The following is a 16,514-nucleotide window of genomic DNA, read 5'->3' on the forward strand; positions in this document are numbered from 1 at the left end:
GTCTTGCTCCACTCTGCAGTCTGAAAGGATTTTCCCAGCACAGCCTCCTGCTTATAAAGGCTCAGGGGGCTGCTGCCACAAAGCCACACCCACTCCCAAGGAACACTGCCTGAGGCAACCTAACACCTTCCCTGGTCTCTCAAGAGTTCTCACTCTCTGCCTTCAGGCTACCTGTAGAAGCCTAGGATCTTAAAGGGATTAGTGTGAACAGATTATGGTTTGGGCAGGTTCCTGTTGCCTTTGCAAATCTCATCACAACTAAATAGCATCAAGTTCCCCTCCGCCATAGTGAGAGGGTGAAAGCCTTTCCCACTGAGCACTTGATAGATAGATAGGTAGATTATAGACCGATGGATAGATGGATAGATAGATAGATAGATAGATAGATAGATCGATGTATATTGCCACTGTCTTCTGGCCAGTAGTGTTGGAGTGGAGATGGCTGCTCCTCATCTTATGGGATTTCCTCTGTAGTTGCTGACTTCAGGATATTTTTCTTTATCCATATTTTTTCCCATTCCTAATACAGTGTGTCTTGATGTCTGGGCTAATTCTGTTTGGACCCTCTGAGCTTCTTGATTCTGGTATGTCTTGGATGTTGTCTAGACGAGAGAAGTTCTCAGCAATTAGGTCCTGCTTTCTTTCCCTCCCTCTCTTTCTTCTTCTGGTAAGCCAGAATGCGTCTATGATTTCATCGGGAGTCATCCCACAGGTCTCTGGTGCTGTTTCCAGTATCTCTTCATCTCCTTTGGAGATGTCTTACTGCTTTTTTGCTGTCTGTAAGTGGTCCTGGACCTTGCTGTTTGTGTATTCAGCCACATTTCTTCTATTCTCCTTCCCCTCTACGGTTTTGTGGAGTGCATCTATTTTGTTAGCTAGCGTGTTCTGCTAATCCTTTTTTCATTTGTACAGCTCCTTGTTGGGTTCTTTGCTGGGCTATCGTAGTTTCAGCTCCCGAATCACCTTGAGGAAAAGATTGTTTTTTCCAGAGTCTCATTGGTTCTTTCTGCATTTCAGATGACAACTCTTTCAACCTCTTTACTCAGTCCTGCGATTATTTCCTTAATGAGTGTTTGAATATGGAGCTCATTATTCTGTGTTCCAACCTTTGGGGGTCTCTTAGCTGGACTCTTTCTTCTTCTGGTTGATTTCCCCCGTCTTTCTTCTTGTTGGTTTAACCATTTAGTATAGTCTGTGATGAGGTCCCTCTCTCAGTAATGTTTCAATGACTTATCACTCTTGCATGGATTGACCTGTGTCTAAGGAAGGTAGAGAAATGGTTGCCAGCTGTGGAAATTGAAACGGGTGTTTCAATATTATTTTCATCCCTGAGTTGGAGCTCAGTGGCTTCCAAGCCTCCTTTGTTTTCTTTTCTTCCCTGTAGGCTATAGGAGTGTGAGGGCTTCGAAAATATAAGTAGGCTTCTTCACTGAATCACTTACAGCAGACCAAGAGATAAAGCAGGGTGGGGCAGGGTTAATGCAGAACTCCTGCAAAAAGACACTCCCCGCCCCACCGGTAGGTCACCAATGTCTAGATCTTCTCTTGAGCTTCCGCATGAGTTCTCTGTTTCTGGGTGTCAGCACATGGCCTCCACCCCGCAACCCACTGCCTTCCCCTGCCCCTCCGCTGCTCCAGACTCTGAGGGCAGTAGGATGGAGGACTCACAGTTGCATTTGGTGAGCCTTAGTGGAATCTTCTCCTCCCTTCAGCCGTCTTATTGTTGTTGAAAAAGACTGGAGGTGGTGTGTCCACAGGTATCCTCCCAGACTGTGACCAGCCACTTAATGTCCCCTTTGGCTCCTCTGTCCAAGAGGCATAGGCAGTTATTTGCACTCACCAGTGCTGTGGTGTGTTCCTGAAGTTGTTCAAGTCCTGTTATGCTGCGGTCCCAGGGGGTCATCCACTCCCCTCCCCGTGTTGAACGCCCCTCCCCCCGCCCCAAACATTCCTAGATATCTCTTTCCAGACAATAAATACAGATAAGCAAGAATTGAAATGAAGGACATTGACAAAGGCAGGAGCCCCTGAAAGCACTCCATGTTCAGACAAAGCACAGGTGAAACTTGTCGAGTCCTACAATCATGTAATCAGAGATAGGCAGAGGAAGTCGTGTGCGGAGAAAGGGGGCCCGCAACCGTGTGAAACACTTGTGATGTCAGACATGTAATAGCATTGTTCCATTTCCATGACGACCGCAGAGCCTCGGGAGAGTCCATGCCTTTTAGCTGTGGCGGAAGCCCAAGCAGCCAGGATCTCAAAGGGATGAGTGTGAGCCGATTATGGTTTGACGGGCTTCCTGTTGGGCCTGGAAATGCCATCCCCCCCAAAGAGCAGGGAAGTTCCCCACCATTTTTCTTGCACTTCTTTCTGTCTAGAAGTCATCTGTGCCTTGTGCAGTCCTCCTGAAGCCAAGATTCTCTATGGCTGTGCTCATTTGAGATGCTGCCCAAGAAAGTGTCCTCAAGACTTTTTCAGAAGTGTTCCCATGATTGGGCCTTGAGGAGTTTTCTGTTTGTCATTGAGTGTTAGCTTTCCTCCACTGTGGTCTGAGCAGATGCTTGGGGGTGATTTCAGGGCTCTTGAATAGGTTGATACTGTCGTTGTGGCCTAAGCCGTGGTCTGCTACCCTTGAGGATGTGATGGGACTCTTGAAAGGATGTGTCTTCCAGTTCTTGCTGTGAAGAACTCTGAGAATGTCCATGAGTTCTCCTCTGTTGACCTCTTCAAAGAACTCTCTTGTTTCTTTGTGGATTCTCTGCTTTGGTGATCTAAGTGTGAGAGTGTGGTGTTACAATGTCCTACTCTGAGTGTATACTCTTGATGTATTTTTGTAGTTCTTTGAGTAAGTGCTTAAGATGTATTTAGATGGGCCCTGATTGGGAGCATAGATGTTAATAATTGTTCCAACTTCTGGCTAGAGTGATCCTCTGGTCGTTATGGAATGGCCTTGCCTATCTTGTATGACTTTCTTTAATTGTTGAGGATGTCTGTTTCCTGCCCTTTGATGCAGTCTTTGATTCTGTGTGAAGGTTTGCCACCCTTTGGCTTGGTGTCTGTTGTCGGCCCCTAATTGGGCGCCAACTGCCAGGCTAGTATTTATCATGGGCAGCAGATAGATGGCCAGGGATTCATGGCTGGGCAGGAACACAGTGCCACGCTGGCTTTATTCATCTGCATGTATACTCTCCTGGAAGGAAGTGGTAGGGTGTAAAAGGTAGTAGGTAGGATAAGTGGGCGGAGTGGAAAAGGAGCAGGACCCTTCTGGGGATTAAAATGGTGGAAAACAGGATGTGACTAGGAGAGGGAGCGGAGCCTAAAGAGAGTGCGAACCGGTGGGAATAAACCCTGGAAAACAGGCTGTGACTAGGAGAGGGGGCGGAGCCCAAAGAGAGTGAGAACCAATGGCATTTAAGCAGTGCACTGCAGGCAGGGCGGGTCTCAGCTAAAACAGTGATTATGTCAGTAGACCAATGGAGCAGGGGGGAGCTGAAGTACTGCCCAACTGTCTATATTTGTCCTGTGGGCTTTGGTGGGATTCTTAGCAAGCAGCATATGCTGGCTTGTGTTTTCTGGTGCATCGTCCTCCTCTGGTGATTGGGCACTTAGTTCATATGTCTCACTCTTGTGACATGTTTGAATTTCCCTAGTTTTACAAACTTGCATAGCCCTTACCCCATAAGACACACTCTCTCTCCTCTCTCTCTCTCTCTCTCTCTCTCTCTCTCTCTCTCTCTCGTGCTCTAGTTCACAGCTTAGAATTCAATCTATCTTACCAGGAGAACAGTTTCTTTTAGTAACTATACTACGAATCTTGTATTTTCTGGTCTCATGTATTTGGCATTTATTAATTTTTATGTTTTGAATGCTTAACTCTCATTATTCGATGATGGATGGAGCAATCCAGAGATGGATTTTCTTTGTGGGTGTGAGGATAGGGAAGGCCAGAAAAAGAGAGCTACCTGGAACACGGCTTCAGCAATTGGAAATGATTCGCCCTGCAAGTGGCCGCAAGCCATGTCTTTCAGCATTCTAACGTGGGCACTCACCCTGGTGGAGCAGCACTCAGCCCCTTAGGAAGCAATGTTTCTTCCCCTAGAGCAGTGCTCAGTTCTTTCAAAGGGTTCTGCTGGACATGAAAGTTGGGACTTTGGAATCTCAGGCCTGAGAGTCTCTTTGAAGAACCATACTGCTATCTTTCTCCACTCCAGATATCTTGGTTAGCAAGGGAGAGAAGACTAGACCATCCCTTCTGAACACATGAGCCCATTGATGAACCTGCCCCCCCTTGAGCCTCAGTTTAGTGTTGTGAGCCTGCCCACAGTTCCAGGTCTAATATTTCCCTCCTGAACCACTTTGGGTGAATTTCACTGATGCCTGTCAGGCGGGTTTCTAATGTCATGTTTTGGCAAATTAGATGAAGTGGTGAATTTTGAGCATGAAGTTCTGAGATGGCCTTAACTTCCCATGTAGTAGAGTGACTCTCATTCTCTCCTTTTCAGTCTTACCTTCTGTCCGTACCTCTATGTCTGTCTGTCAGCCTGTCAGTCTTTGTTACTCAAGTATTTTGTAGACAGCGTAGATGAGATTGGGCATGTGTTGTATGCAGCAGCACACCACAACCTGTAGGTAGATGCATGTGAATAGCTGCAGAGTCTTGGTGGAACACAGGAGTCCAGGGAGCTCCCAGGTGGTCCTGTGAGATGTGCTGCCTGTGGTCGTGCTCGACCTGGCCCCTGACTCCTCACCTGACTCTTGCTCTTGTTTGCTGTCTGACCTCCCAACCATTCCTGCCAACTATTATTTTGTCAGAGTTGGTTCTACCTGCAGGCCACTCGTTGGCTCCGGCTGATGATGACAACGGGGATTCCAGCAGCACGCTTGGGTGTGTTAGGGTAGTAATTTATTTCTGTTTATGAGTTCAGGGTGTTTGAGGGTTGCGGGGTGAGCATCGAGTAGGGGACTGGGGTCGGGGGTTGTGGTGGGATAACCAGAACTGAAAGGCATGGAGCCCCAGGTGTCTCTGCGGAGACTGTTAGAAATGCAGAGCTCTCAGGCTCCCGAGCTTCAGGTGGAGTGAGTCTGACAGGATGCCCTGCTTTCGGGGTCTGAGCCAGGCGTCCCAAGTTCTGAGAACAACAGCAGCAAGTGGGTTGATTTTGCAGTGTTGTACCAAAGCTTTCTTAGAAAAATGGAACACCTGAAGGGGTAGTACACAACACAAGATCCTTTGAGCCACAAGTCCTTTCTCCAGATGCCATCTTTGAATGTCCGTGAAACCCAGGGAAGGGGTCGTCGAGGTGCAGCAAGAGAGAGGCTTGTGGCAGCCATCCTCTGAAGTCTCCGCACTTCTCCCAAGTGCCCTGTGCTTTCATGTTGAGCCCGTGACTTGTGCTCCTCAGGCAGGCATGGCCCCTTCTCGTGTTTGCTGAGAAGCCTGTCAGTGGCCCCAGCCCAGCATTTCTCAGGCATGGGCAGCAGTGCAGTTCATGGAGGGCTGAGAGCCGGGAGTCCCCTCCCCCTCCCCCCACCCGTCCCCACCACGGGTGGCCTTGCTGAGTGGCCTGGGTTTGGGTGGCCCTGGCTCCATTCTGCCCTGAGCCAGGTGGGAATTCCTGGGGTCATCTTCTCAGCAGCATTTTCTGGAAATCTCTCCTGGACTTGGCCATCAAGGGGGCAGGTTTTTTGGCTGATGTGTGGGCGGTGTTGACTGGCCTTGGGAGGGCCTGGGTGGTGCTCAGGGTCTTGGATTCTGGCCTGTCCTGCCTGGGGTTTGGTGTCTTCTTGCTCCCCTGGGATTCTGGCTGGGCTTGTCTGCTGCTTGGCTGAGGCCTAGTTGTCCATTTGTGCCCCTGGGACTGGTGGAGGGTGTGGGCAGGCCTGTGAGCAGCAGGGTGTCCAAGAACAGCCTTGGTGGCAGGGCCTTGGGACTGAGCGGGGTGTGGCCCTGGGGCTCTGGCTGCTGGACCTGCTGCGGGGCTCCTGCCTTGGGCCTCCTGAAGCGGCGGTGGCAGCGGCTGGGTCACTGTCTTGTGGGCTGGCTGCTCTGGCTGTCTTGGTGGCTTAAGGAGGGGAGTGCCCAGGAGGTTTCCCTCCTTGTCTTTCTGCCCCTTGAGTCTGTGGTGGTCTTTCTGCTGTTGGCCAGGCTGAAGAGGAGGGCCAGTGTCCACCGTGGGTTTCAGGAGGGGCTGTGTCAGTCCTGGCATGTGGGACAGAGCCTTGTCCTTGTGCTGTCCCCACAGGCCCTGCTGGTGGCAGGTGTTGCGTCTGGAGGGAGAGTTTTGGCTGGAGCGCCCAGCAAAGACGGGGGTCTTGGAGTATGTTCTGGAGAAAGGGCACTCAGGATCTTCGTCCGAGTCAGGAGACAGTTCTCGCAGCCAAGCCCAGTCAGAATCTGCCAAGCTGTCTTCTTCCTGGGTTCCAAAGAGTGGGGACAGGGCCGATGTGATGCTGCTCACAGGAGCCCGGTTTCCTTCCTCCTTGTCGTTCTCCTTGTTGTCTTCCTCCTCCTTGTCGTCTTTCTTCTTGTGGTCATCCTTCTTCTTTTTGCTTGCCTTCTTTGTCTTCTTGCTGGGCTGGTCGTAGTTGAGGTAGGCCTCAAAGGACATGGTTGGCGGCTCCCATGTCTCTTGGTCCGATGGCTGTGGGCTGAGGCCCAGGTGCAGGCTCGGGCCCTCCTGAGAGTCGTGGCAGGGGCCTGGAGTGGGCTGGATCTTCTTGTCTTGTGCAGGCGGTCTGTGCTGCGGCTCACAAGCCTTGAGGTAGGAAGGCTTGGAGATGGTCTGGCCCTGGCTGAGGGCTGAGCCCTCTTGAGTGTGTTCAGAGGAGAGAGGCTGGGGACTGTGGGTCTGGGAGCAGCCCCTGTGCCTCTTGTGTGTGTGCACAAGAGGGCTGAGCTCTGGGTTGCTGCAGGCTTGTCCCTCTGGGGCTTGTGTGTGTGGCTGAGGGTCCCGCTGTGCAGTTGCCTCCCGGGGGCGCTTTGGGGCCTGCCTCCTGGGGGACGATGGCCTGTGCTGAGCCTCCTGGATTGCCTGCAGCTCCATGCAGACCTTCCAGTATTCGGCCAAGTCTCTGGCCATGCTGCCCAGCTGCTCATACTTGCGTAGGCGCCTCACGCTTCTGCGCAGCCCCGTCTGCCTCAGCATGTCTGGCGACAGGGACAACATCAGCAGTCTCCCCAGCCTCCTCAAGATCTTCTTGGGGTGTGGCATGCGGTCTAGCTCTGCCTGCAGCTGCTGGGCCTTGGTCAACACTGACGTGTCCAGCTCCATTCTCCCTGGGCTCATGCCTCCAGCTGGCTCCATGAGATTCTCAGAGAATCTCTGGGGAACCCACCTGGTCCTGAACAGTGTCTTCTGGGCTGTTCCAGGAGCCGGTCTTCTAGGAGAAGATCTGATCCTTTCCACAAATCTCGTCTCCAGTCCTGGATCCACGCTAAGTTGGCGGGATGGCTGGCTGGCTGGCTGGCTGGCTGGCTGGCCTGCTGGCTGGCCTGCTGGCTGGCTGGCTGGCTGTCCGGCCGGCTGGCTCGCTGGCTGGCTGGCTGCTCGTGGGTCTTGCTCCACTCTGCAGTCTGAAAGGATTTTCCCAGCACAGCCTCCTGCTTATAAAGGCTCAGGGGGCTGCTGCCACAAAGCCACACCCACTCCCAAGGAACACTGCCTGAGGCAACCTAACACCTTCCCTGGTCTCTCAAGAGTTCTCACTCTCTGCCTTCAGGCTACCTGTAGAAGCCTAGGATCTTAAAGGGATTAGTGTGAACAGATTATGGTTTGGGCAGGTTCCTGTTGCCTTTGCAAATCTCATCACAACTAAATAGCATCAAGTTCCCCTCCGCCATAGTGAGAGGGTGAAAGCCTTTCCCACTGAGCACTTGATAGATAGATAGGTAGATTATAGACCGATGGATAGATGGATAGATAGATAGATAGATAGATAGATCGATGTATATTGCCACTGTCTTCTGGCCAGTAGTGTTGGAGTGGAGATGGCTGCTCCTCATCTTATGGGATTTCCTCTGTAGTTGCTGACTTCAGGATATTTTTCTTTATCCATATTTTTTCCCATTCCTAATACAGTGTGTCTTGATGTCTGGGCTAATTCTGTTTGGACCCTCTGAGCTTCTTGATTCTGGTATGTCTTGGATGTTGTCTAGACGAGAGAAGTTCTCAGCAATTAGGTCCTGCTTTCTTTCCCTCCCTCTCTTTCTTCTTCTGGTAAGCCAGAATGCGTCTATGATTTCATCGGGAGTCATCCCACAGGTCTCTGGTGCTGTTTCCAGTATCTCTTCATCTCCTTTGGAGATGTCTTACTGCTTTTTTGCTGTCTGTAAGTGGTCCTGGACCTTGCTGTTTGTGTATTCAGCCACATTTCTTCTATTCTCCTTCCCCTCTACGGTTTTGTGGAGTGCATCTATTTTGTTAGCTAGCGTGTTCTGCTAATCCTTTTTTCATTTGTACAGCTCCTTGTTGGGTTCTTTGCTGGGCTATCGTAGTTTCAGCTCCCGAATCACCTTGAGGAAAAGATTGTTTTTTCCAGAGTCTCATTGGTTCTTTCTGCATTTCAGATGACAACTCTTTCAACCTCTTTACTCAGTCCTGCGATTATTTCCTTAATGAGTGTTTGAATATGGAGCTCATTATTCTGTGTTCCAACCTTTGGGGGTCTCTTAGCTGGACTCTTTCTTCTTCTGGTTGATTTCCCCCGTCTTTCTTCTTGTTGGTTTAACCATTTAGTATAGTCTGTGATGAGGTCCCTCTCTCAGTAATGTTTCAATGACTTATCACTCTTGCATGGATTGACCTGTGTCTAAGGAAGGTAGAGAAATGGTTGCCAGCTGTGGAAATTGAAATGGGTGTTTCAATATTATTTTCATCCCTGAGTTGGAGCTCAGTGGCTTCCAAGCCTCCTTTGTTTTCTTTTCTTCCCTGTAGGCTATAGGAGTGTGAGGGCTTCGAAAATATAAGTAGGCTTCTTCACTGAATCACTTACAGCAGACCAAGAGATAAAGCAGGGTGGGGCAGGGTTAATGCAGAACTCCTGCAAAAAGACACTCCCCGCCCCACCGGTAGGTCACCAATGTCTAGATCTTCTCTTGAGCTTCCGCATGAGTTCTCTGTTTCTGGGTGTCAGCACATGGCCTCCACCCCGCAACCCACTGCCTTCCCCTGCCCCTCCGCTGCTCCAGACTTTGAGGGCAGTAGGATGGAGGACTCACAGTTGCATTTGGTGAGCCTTAGTGGAATCTTCTCCTCCCTTCAGCCGTCTTATTGTTGTTGAAAAAGACTGGAGGTGGTGTGTCCACAGGTATCCTCCCAGACTGTGACCAGCCACTTAATGTCCCCTTTGGCTCCTCTGTCCAAGAGGCATAGGCAGTTATTTGCACTCACCAGTGCTGTGGTGTGTTCCTGAAGTTGTTCAAGTCCTGTTATGCTGCGGTCCCAGGGGGTCATCCACTCCCCTCCCCGTGTTGAACGCCCCTCCCCCCGCCCCAAACATTCCTAGATATCTCTTTCCAGACAATAAATACAGATAAGCAAGAATTGAAATGAAGGACATTGACAAAGGCAGGAGCCCCTGAAAGCACTCCATGTTCAGACAAAGCACAGGTGAAACTTGTCGAGTCCTACAATCATGTAATCAGAGATAGGCAGAGGAAGTCGTGTGCGGAGAAAGGGGGCCCGCAACCGTGTGAAACACTTGTGATGTCAGACATGTAATAGCATTGTTCCATTTCCATGACGACCGCAGAGGCTCGGGAGAGTCCATGCCTTTTAGCTGTGGCGGAAGCCCAAGCAGCCAGGATCTCAAAGGGATGAGTGTGAGCCGATTATGGTTTGACGGGCTTCCTGTTGGGCCTGGAAATGCCATCCCCCCCAAAGAGCAGGGAAGTTCCCCACCATTTTTCTTGCACTTCTTTCTGTCTAGAAGTCATCTGTGCCTTGTGCAGTCCTCCTGAAGCCAAGATTCTCTATGGCTGTGCTCATTTGAGATGCTGCCCAAGAAAGTGTCCTCAAGACTTTTTCAGAAGTGTTCCCATGATTGGGCCTTGAGGAGTTTTGTTTGTCATTGAGTGTTAGCTTTCCTCCACTGTGGTCTGAGCAGATGCTTGGGGGTGATTTCAGGGCTCTTGAATAGGTTGATACTGTCGTTGTGGCCTAAGCCGTGGTCTGCTACCCTTGAGGATGTGATGGGACTCTTGAAAGGATGTGTCTTCCAGTTCTTGCTGTGAAGAACTCTGAGAATGTCCATGAGTTCTCCTCTGTTGACCTCTTCAAAGAACTCTCTTGTTTCTTTGTGGATTCTCTGCTTTGGTGATCTAAGTGTGAGAGTGTGGTGTTACAATGTCCTACTCTGAGTGTATACTCTTGATGTATTTTTGTAGTTCTTTGAGTAAGTGCTTAAGATGTATTTAGATGGGCCCTGATTGGGAGCATAGATGTTAATAATTGTTCCAACTTCTGGCTAGAGTGATCCTCTGGTCGTTATGGAATGGCCTTGCCTATCTTGTATGACTTTCTTTAATTGTTGAGGATGTCTGTTTCCTGCCCTTTGATGCAGTCTTTGATTCTGTGTGAAGGTTTGCCACCCTTTGGCTTGGTGTCTGTTGTCGGCCCCTAATTGGGCGCCAACTGCCAGGCTAGTATTTATCATGGGCAGCAGATAGATGGCCAGGGATTCATGGCTGGGCAGGAACACAGTGCCACGCTGGCTTTATTCATCTGCATGTATACTCTCCTGGAAGGAAGTGGTAGGGTGTAAAAGGTAGTAGGTAGGATAAGTGGGCGGAGTGGAAAAGGAGCAGGACCCTTCTGGGGATTAAAATGGTGGAAAACAGGATGTGACTAGGAGAGGGAGCGGAGCCTAAAGAGAGTGCGAACCGGTGGGAATAAACCCTGGAAAACAGGCTGTGACTAGGAGAGGGGGCGGAGCCCAAAGAGAGTGAGAACCAATGGCATTTAAGCAGTGCACTGCAGGCAGGGCGGGTCTCAGCTAAAACAGTGATTATGTCAGTAGACCAATGGAGCAGGGGGGAGCTGAAGTACTGCCCAACTGTCTATATTTGTCCTGTGGGCTTTGGTGGGATTCTTGGCAAGCAGCATATGCTGGCTTGTGTTTTCTGGTGCATCGTCCTCCTCTGGTGATTGGGCACTTAGTTCATATGTCTCACTCTTGTGACATGTTTGAATTTCCCTAGTTTTACAAACTTGCATAGCCCTTACCCCATAAGACACACTCTCTCTCCTCTCTCTCTCTCTCTCTCTCTCTCTCTCTCTCTCTCTCGTGCTCTAGTTCACAGCTTAGAATTCAATCTATCTTACCAGGAGAACAGTTTCTTTTAGTAACTATACTACGAATCTTGTATTTTCTGGTCTCATGTATTTGGCATTTATTAATTTTTATGTTTTGAATGCTTAACTCTCATTATTCGCTGATGGATGGAGCAATCCAGAGATGGATTTTCTTTGTGGGTGTGAGGATAGGGAAGGCCAGAAAAAGAGAGCTACCTGGAACACGGCTTCAGCAATTGGAAATGATTCGCCCTGCAAGTGGCCGCAAGCCATGTCTTTCAGCATTCTAACGTGGGCACTCACCCTGGTGGAGCAGCACTCAGCCCCTTAGGAAGCAATGTTTCTTCCCCTAGAGCAGTGCTCAGTTCTTTCAAAGGGTTCTGCTGGACATGAAAGTTGGGACTTTGGAATCTCAGGCCTGAGAGTCTCTTTGAAGAACCATACTGCTATCTTTCTCCACTCCAGATATCTTGGTTAGCAAGGGAGAGAAGACTAGACCATCCCTTCTGAACACATGAGCCCATTGATGAACCTGCCCCCCCTTGAGCCTCAGTTTAGTGTTGTGAGCCTGCCCACAGTTCCAGGTCTAATATTTCCCTCCTGAACCACTTTGGGTGAATTTCACTGATGCCTGTCAGGCGGGTTTCTAATGTCATGTTTTGGCAAATTAGATGAAGTGGTGAATTTTGAGCATGAAGTTCTGAGATGGCCTTAACTTCCCATGTAGTAGAGTGACTCTCATTCTCTCCTTTTCAGTCTTACCTTCTGTCCGTACCTCTATGTCTGTCTGTCAGCCTGTCAGTCTCTGTTACTCAAGTATTTTGTAGACAGCGTAGATGAGATTGGGCATGTGTTGTATGCAGCAGCACACCACAACCTGTAGGTAGATGCATGTGAATAGCTGCAGAGTCTTGGTGGAACACAGGAGTCCAGGGAGCTCCCAGGTGGTCCTGTGAGATGTGCTGCCTGTGGTCGTGCTCGACCTGGCCCCTGACTCCTCACCTGACTCTTGCTCTTGTTTGCTGTCTGACCTCCCAACCATTCCTGCCAACTATTATTTTGTCAGAGTTGGTTCTACCTGCAGGCCACTCGTTGGCTCCGGCTGATGATGACAACGGGGATTCCAGCAGCACGCTTGGGTGTGTTAGGGTAGTAATTTATTTCTGTTTATGAGTTCAGGGTGTTTGAGGGTTGCGGGGTGAGCATCGAGTAGGGGACTGGGGTCGGGGGTTGTGGTGGGATAACCAGAACTGAAAGGCATGGAGCCCCAGGTGTCTCTGCGGAGACTGTTAGAAATGCAGAGCTCTCAGGCTCCCGAGCTTCAGGTGGAGTGAGTCTGACAGGATGCCCTGCTTTCGGGGTCTGAGCCAGGCGTCCCAAGTTCTGAGAACAACAGCAGCAAGTGGGTTGATTTTGCAGTGTTGTACCAAAGCTTTCTTAGAAAAATGGAACACCTGAAGGGGTAGTACACAACACAAGATCCTTTGAGCCACAAGTCCGTTCTCCAGATGCCATCTTTGAATGTCCGTGAAACCCAGGGAAGGGGTCGTCGAGGTGCAGCAAGAGAGAGGCTTGTGGCAGCCATCCTCTGAAGTCTCCGCACTTCTCCCAAGTGCCCTGTGCTTTCATGTTGAGCCCGTGACTTGTGCTCCTCAGGCAGGCATGGCCCCCTCTCGTGTTTGCTGAGAAGCCTGTCAGTGGCCCCAGCCCAGCATTTCTCAGGCATGGGCAGCAGTGCAGTTCATGGAGGGCTGAGAGCCGGGAGTCCCCTCCCCCTCCCCCCACCCGTCCCCACCATGGGTGGCCTTGCTGAGTGGCCTGGGTTTGGGTGGCCCTGGCTCCATTCTGCCCTGAGCCAGGTGGGAATTCCTGGGGTCATCTTCTCAGCAGCATTTTCTGGAAATCTCTCCTGGACTTGGCCATCAAGGGGGCAGGTTTTTTGGCTGATGTGTGGGCGGTGTTGACTGGCCTTGGGAGGGCCTGGGTGGTGCTCAGGGTCTTGGATTCTGGCCTGTCCTGCCTGGGGTTTGGTGTCTTCTTGCTCCCCTGGGAGTCTGGCTGGGCTTGTCTGCTGCTTGGCTGAGGCCTAGTTGTCCCTTTGTGCCCCTGGGACTGGTGGAGGGTGTGGGCAGGCCTGTGAGCAGCAGGGTGTCCAAGAACAGCCTTGGTGGCAGGGCCTTGGGACTGAGCGGGGTGTGGCCCTGGGGCTCTGGCTGCTGGACCTGCTGCGGGGCTCCTGCCTTGGGCCTCCTGAAGCGGCGGTGGCAGCGGCTGGGTCACTGTCTTGTGGGCTGGCTGCTCTGGCTGTCTTGGTGGCTTAAGGAGGGGAGTGCCCAGGAGGTTTCCCTCCTTGTCTTTCTGCCCCTTGAGTCTGTGGTGGTCTTTCTGCTGTTGGCCAGGCTGAGGAGGAGGGCCAGTGTCCACCGTGGGTTTCAGGAGGGGCTGTGTCAGTCCTGGCATGTGGGACAGAGCCTTGTCCTTGTGCTGTCCCCACAGGCCCTGCTGGTGGCAGGTGTTGCGTCTGGAGGGAGAGTTTTGGCTGGAGCGCCCAGCAAAGACGGGGGTCTTGGAGTATGTTCTGGAGAAAGGGCACTCAGGATCTTCGTCCGAGTCAGGAGACAGTTCTCGCAGCCAAGCCCAGTCAGAATCTGCCAAGCTGTCTTCTTCCTGGGTTCCAAAGAGTGGGGACAGGGCCGATGTGATGCTGCTCACAGGGGCCCGGTTTCCTTCCTCCTTGTCGTTCTCCTTGTTGTCTTCCTCCTCCTTGTCGTCTTTCTTCTTGTGGTCATCCTTCTTCTTTTTGCTTGCCTTCTTTGTCTTCTTGCTGGGCTGGTCGTAGTTGAGGTAGGCCTCAAAGGACATGGTTGGCGGCTCCCATGTCTCTTGGTCCGATGGCTGTGGGCTGAGGCCCAGGTGCAGGCTCGGGCCCTCCTGAGAGTCGTGGCAGGGGCCTGGAGTGGGCTGGATCTTCTTGTCTTGTGCAGGCGGTCTGTGCTGCGGCTCACAAGCCTTGAGGTAGGAAGGCTTGGAGATGGTCTGGCCCTGGCTGAGGGCTGAGCCCTCTTGAGTGTGTTCAGAGGAGAGAGGCTGGGGACTGTGGGTCTGGGAGCAGCCCCTGTGCCTCTTGTGTGTGTGCACAAGAGGGCTGAGCTCTGGGTTGCTGCAGGCTTGTCCCTCTGGGGCTTGTGTGTGTGGCTGAGGGTCCCGCTGTGCAGTTGCCTCCCGGGGGCGCTTTGGGGCCTGCCTCCTGGGGGACGATGGCCTGTGCTGAGCCTCCTGGATTGCCTGCAGCTCCATGCAGACCTTCCAGTATTCGGCCAAGTCTCTGGCCATGCTGCCCAGCTGCTCATACTTGCGTAGGCGCCTCACGCTTCTGCGCAGCCCCGTCTGCCTCAGCATGTCTGGCGACAGGGACAACATCAGCAGTCTCCCCAGCCTCCTCAAGATCTTCTTGGGGTGTGGCATGCGGTCTAGCTCTGCCTGCAGCTGCTGGGCCTTGGTCAACACTGACGTGTCCAGCTCCATTCTCCCTGGGCTCATGCCTCCAGCTGGCTCCATGAGATTCTCAGAGAATCTCTGGGGAACCCACCTGGTCCTGAACAGTGTCTTCTGGGCTGTTCCAGGAGCCGGTCTTCTAGGAGAAGATCTGATCCTTTCCACAAATCTCGTCTCCAGTCCTGGATCCACGCTAAGTTGGCGGGATGGCTGGCTGGCTGGCTGGCTGGCTGGCCTGCTGGCTGGCTGGCTGGCTGGCCGGCTGGCTGGCTCGCTGGCTGGCTGGCTGCTCGTGGGTCTTGCTCCACTCTGCAGTCTGAAAGGATTTTCCCAGCACAGCCTCCTGCTTATAAAGGCTCAGGGGGCTGCTGCCACAAAGCCACACCCACTCCCAAGGAACACTGCCTGAGGCAACCTAACACCTTCCCTGGTCTCTCAAGAGTTCTCACTCTCTGCCTTCAGGCTACCTGTAGAAGCCTAGGATCTTAAAGGGATTAGTGTGAACAGATTATGGTTTGGGCAGGTTCCTGTTGCCTTTGCAAATCTCATCACAACTAAATAGCAACAAGTTCCCCTTCGCCATAGTGAGAGGTTGAAAGCCTTTCCCACTGAGCACTTGATAGATAGATAGGTAGATTATAGACCGATGGATAGATGGATAGATAGATAGATAGATAGATAAATGTATATTGCCACTGTCTTCTGGCCAGTAGTGTTGGAGTGGAGATGGCTGCTCCTCATCTTATGGGATTTCCTCTGTAGTTGCAGACTTCATGATATTTTTCTTTATCCATATTTTTTCCCATTCCTAATACAGTGTGTCTTGATGTCTGGGCTAATTCTGTTTGGACCCTCTGAGCTTCTTGATTCTGGTATGTCTTGGATGTTGTCTAGACGAGAGAAGTTCTCAGCAATTAGGTCCTGCTTTCTTTCCCTCCCTCTCTTTCTTCTTCTGGTAAGCCAGAATGCGTCTATGATTTCATCTGGAGTCATCCCATAGGTCTCTGGTGCTGTTTCCAGTATCTCTTCATCTCCTTTGGAGATGTCTTACTGCTTTTTTGCTGTCTGTAAGTGGTCCTGGACCTTGCTGTTTGTGTATTCAGCCACATTTCTTCTATTCTCCTTCCCCTCTACGGTTTTGTGGAGTGCATCTATTTTGTTAGCTAGCGTGTTCTGCTAATCCTTTTTTCATTTGTACAGCTCCTTGTTGGGTTCTTTGCTGGGCTATCGTAGTTTCAGCTTCCGAATCACCTTGAGGAAAAGATTGTTTTTTCCAGAGTCTCATTGGTTCTTTCTGCATTTCAGATGACAACTCTTTCAACCTCTTTACTCAGTCCTGCGATTATTTCCTTAATGAGTGTTTGAATATGGAGCTCATTATTCTGTGTTCCAACCTTTGGGGGTCTCTTAGCTGGACTCTTTCTTCTTCTGGTCGATTTCCCCCGTCTTTCTTCTTGTTGGTTTAACCATTTAGTATAGTCTGTGATGAGGTCCCTCTCTCAGTAATGTTTCAATGACTTATCACTCTTGCATGGATTGACCTGTGTCTAAGGAAGGTAGAGAAATGGTTGCCAGCTGTGGAAATTGAAACGGGTGTTTCAATATTATTTTCATCCCTGAGTTGGAGCTCAGTGGCTTCCAAGCCTCCTTTGTTTTCTTTTCTTCCCTGTAGGCTATAGGAGTGTGAGGGCTTCGAAAATATAAGTAGGCTTCTTCACTGAATCACTT

This window comes from Erinaceus europaeus, chromosome 15 (genome assembly GCF_950295315.1).
Source record: "Erinaceus europaeus chromosome 15, mEriEur2.1, whole genome shotgun sequence".
NCBI classification, from domain to species: Eukaryota; Metazoa; Chordata; class Mammalia; order Eulipotyphla; family Erinaceidae; genus Erinaceus; species Erinaceus europaeus.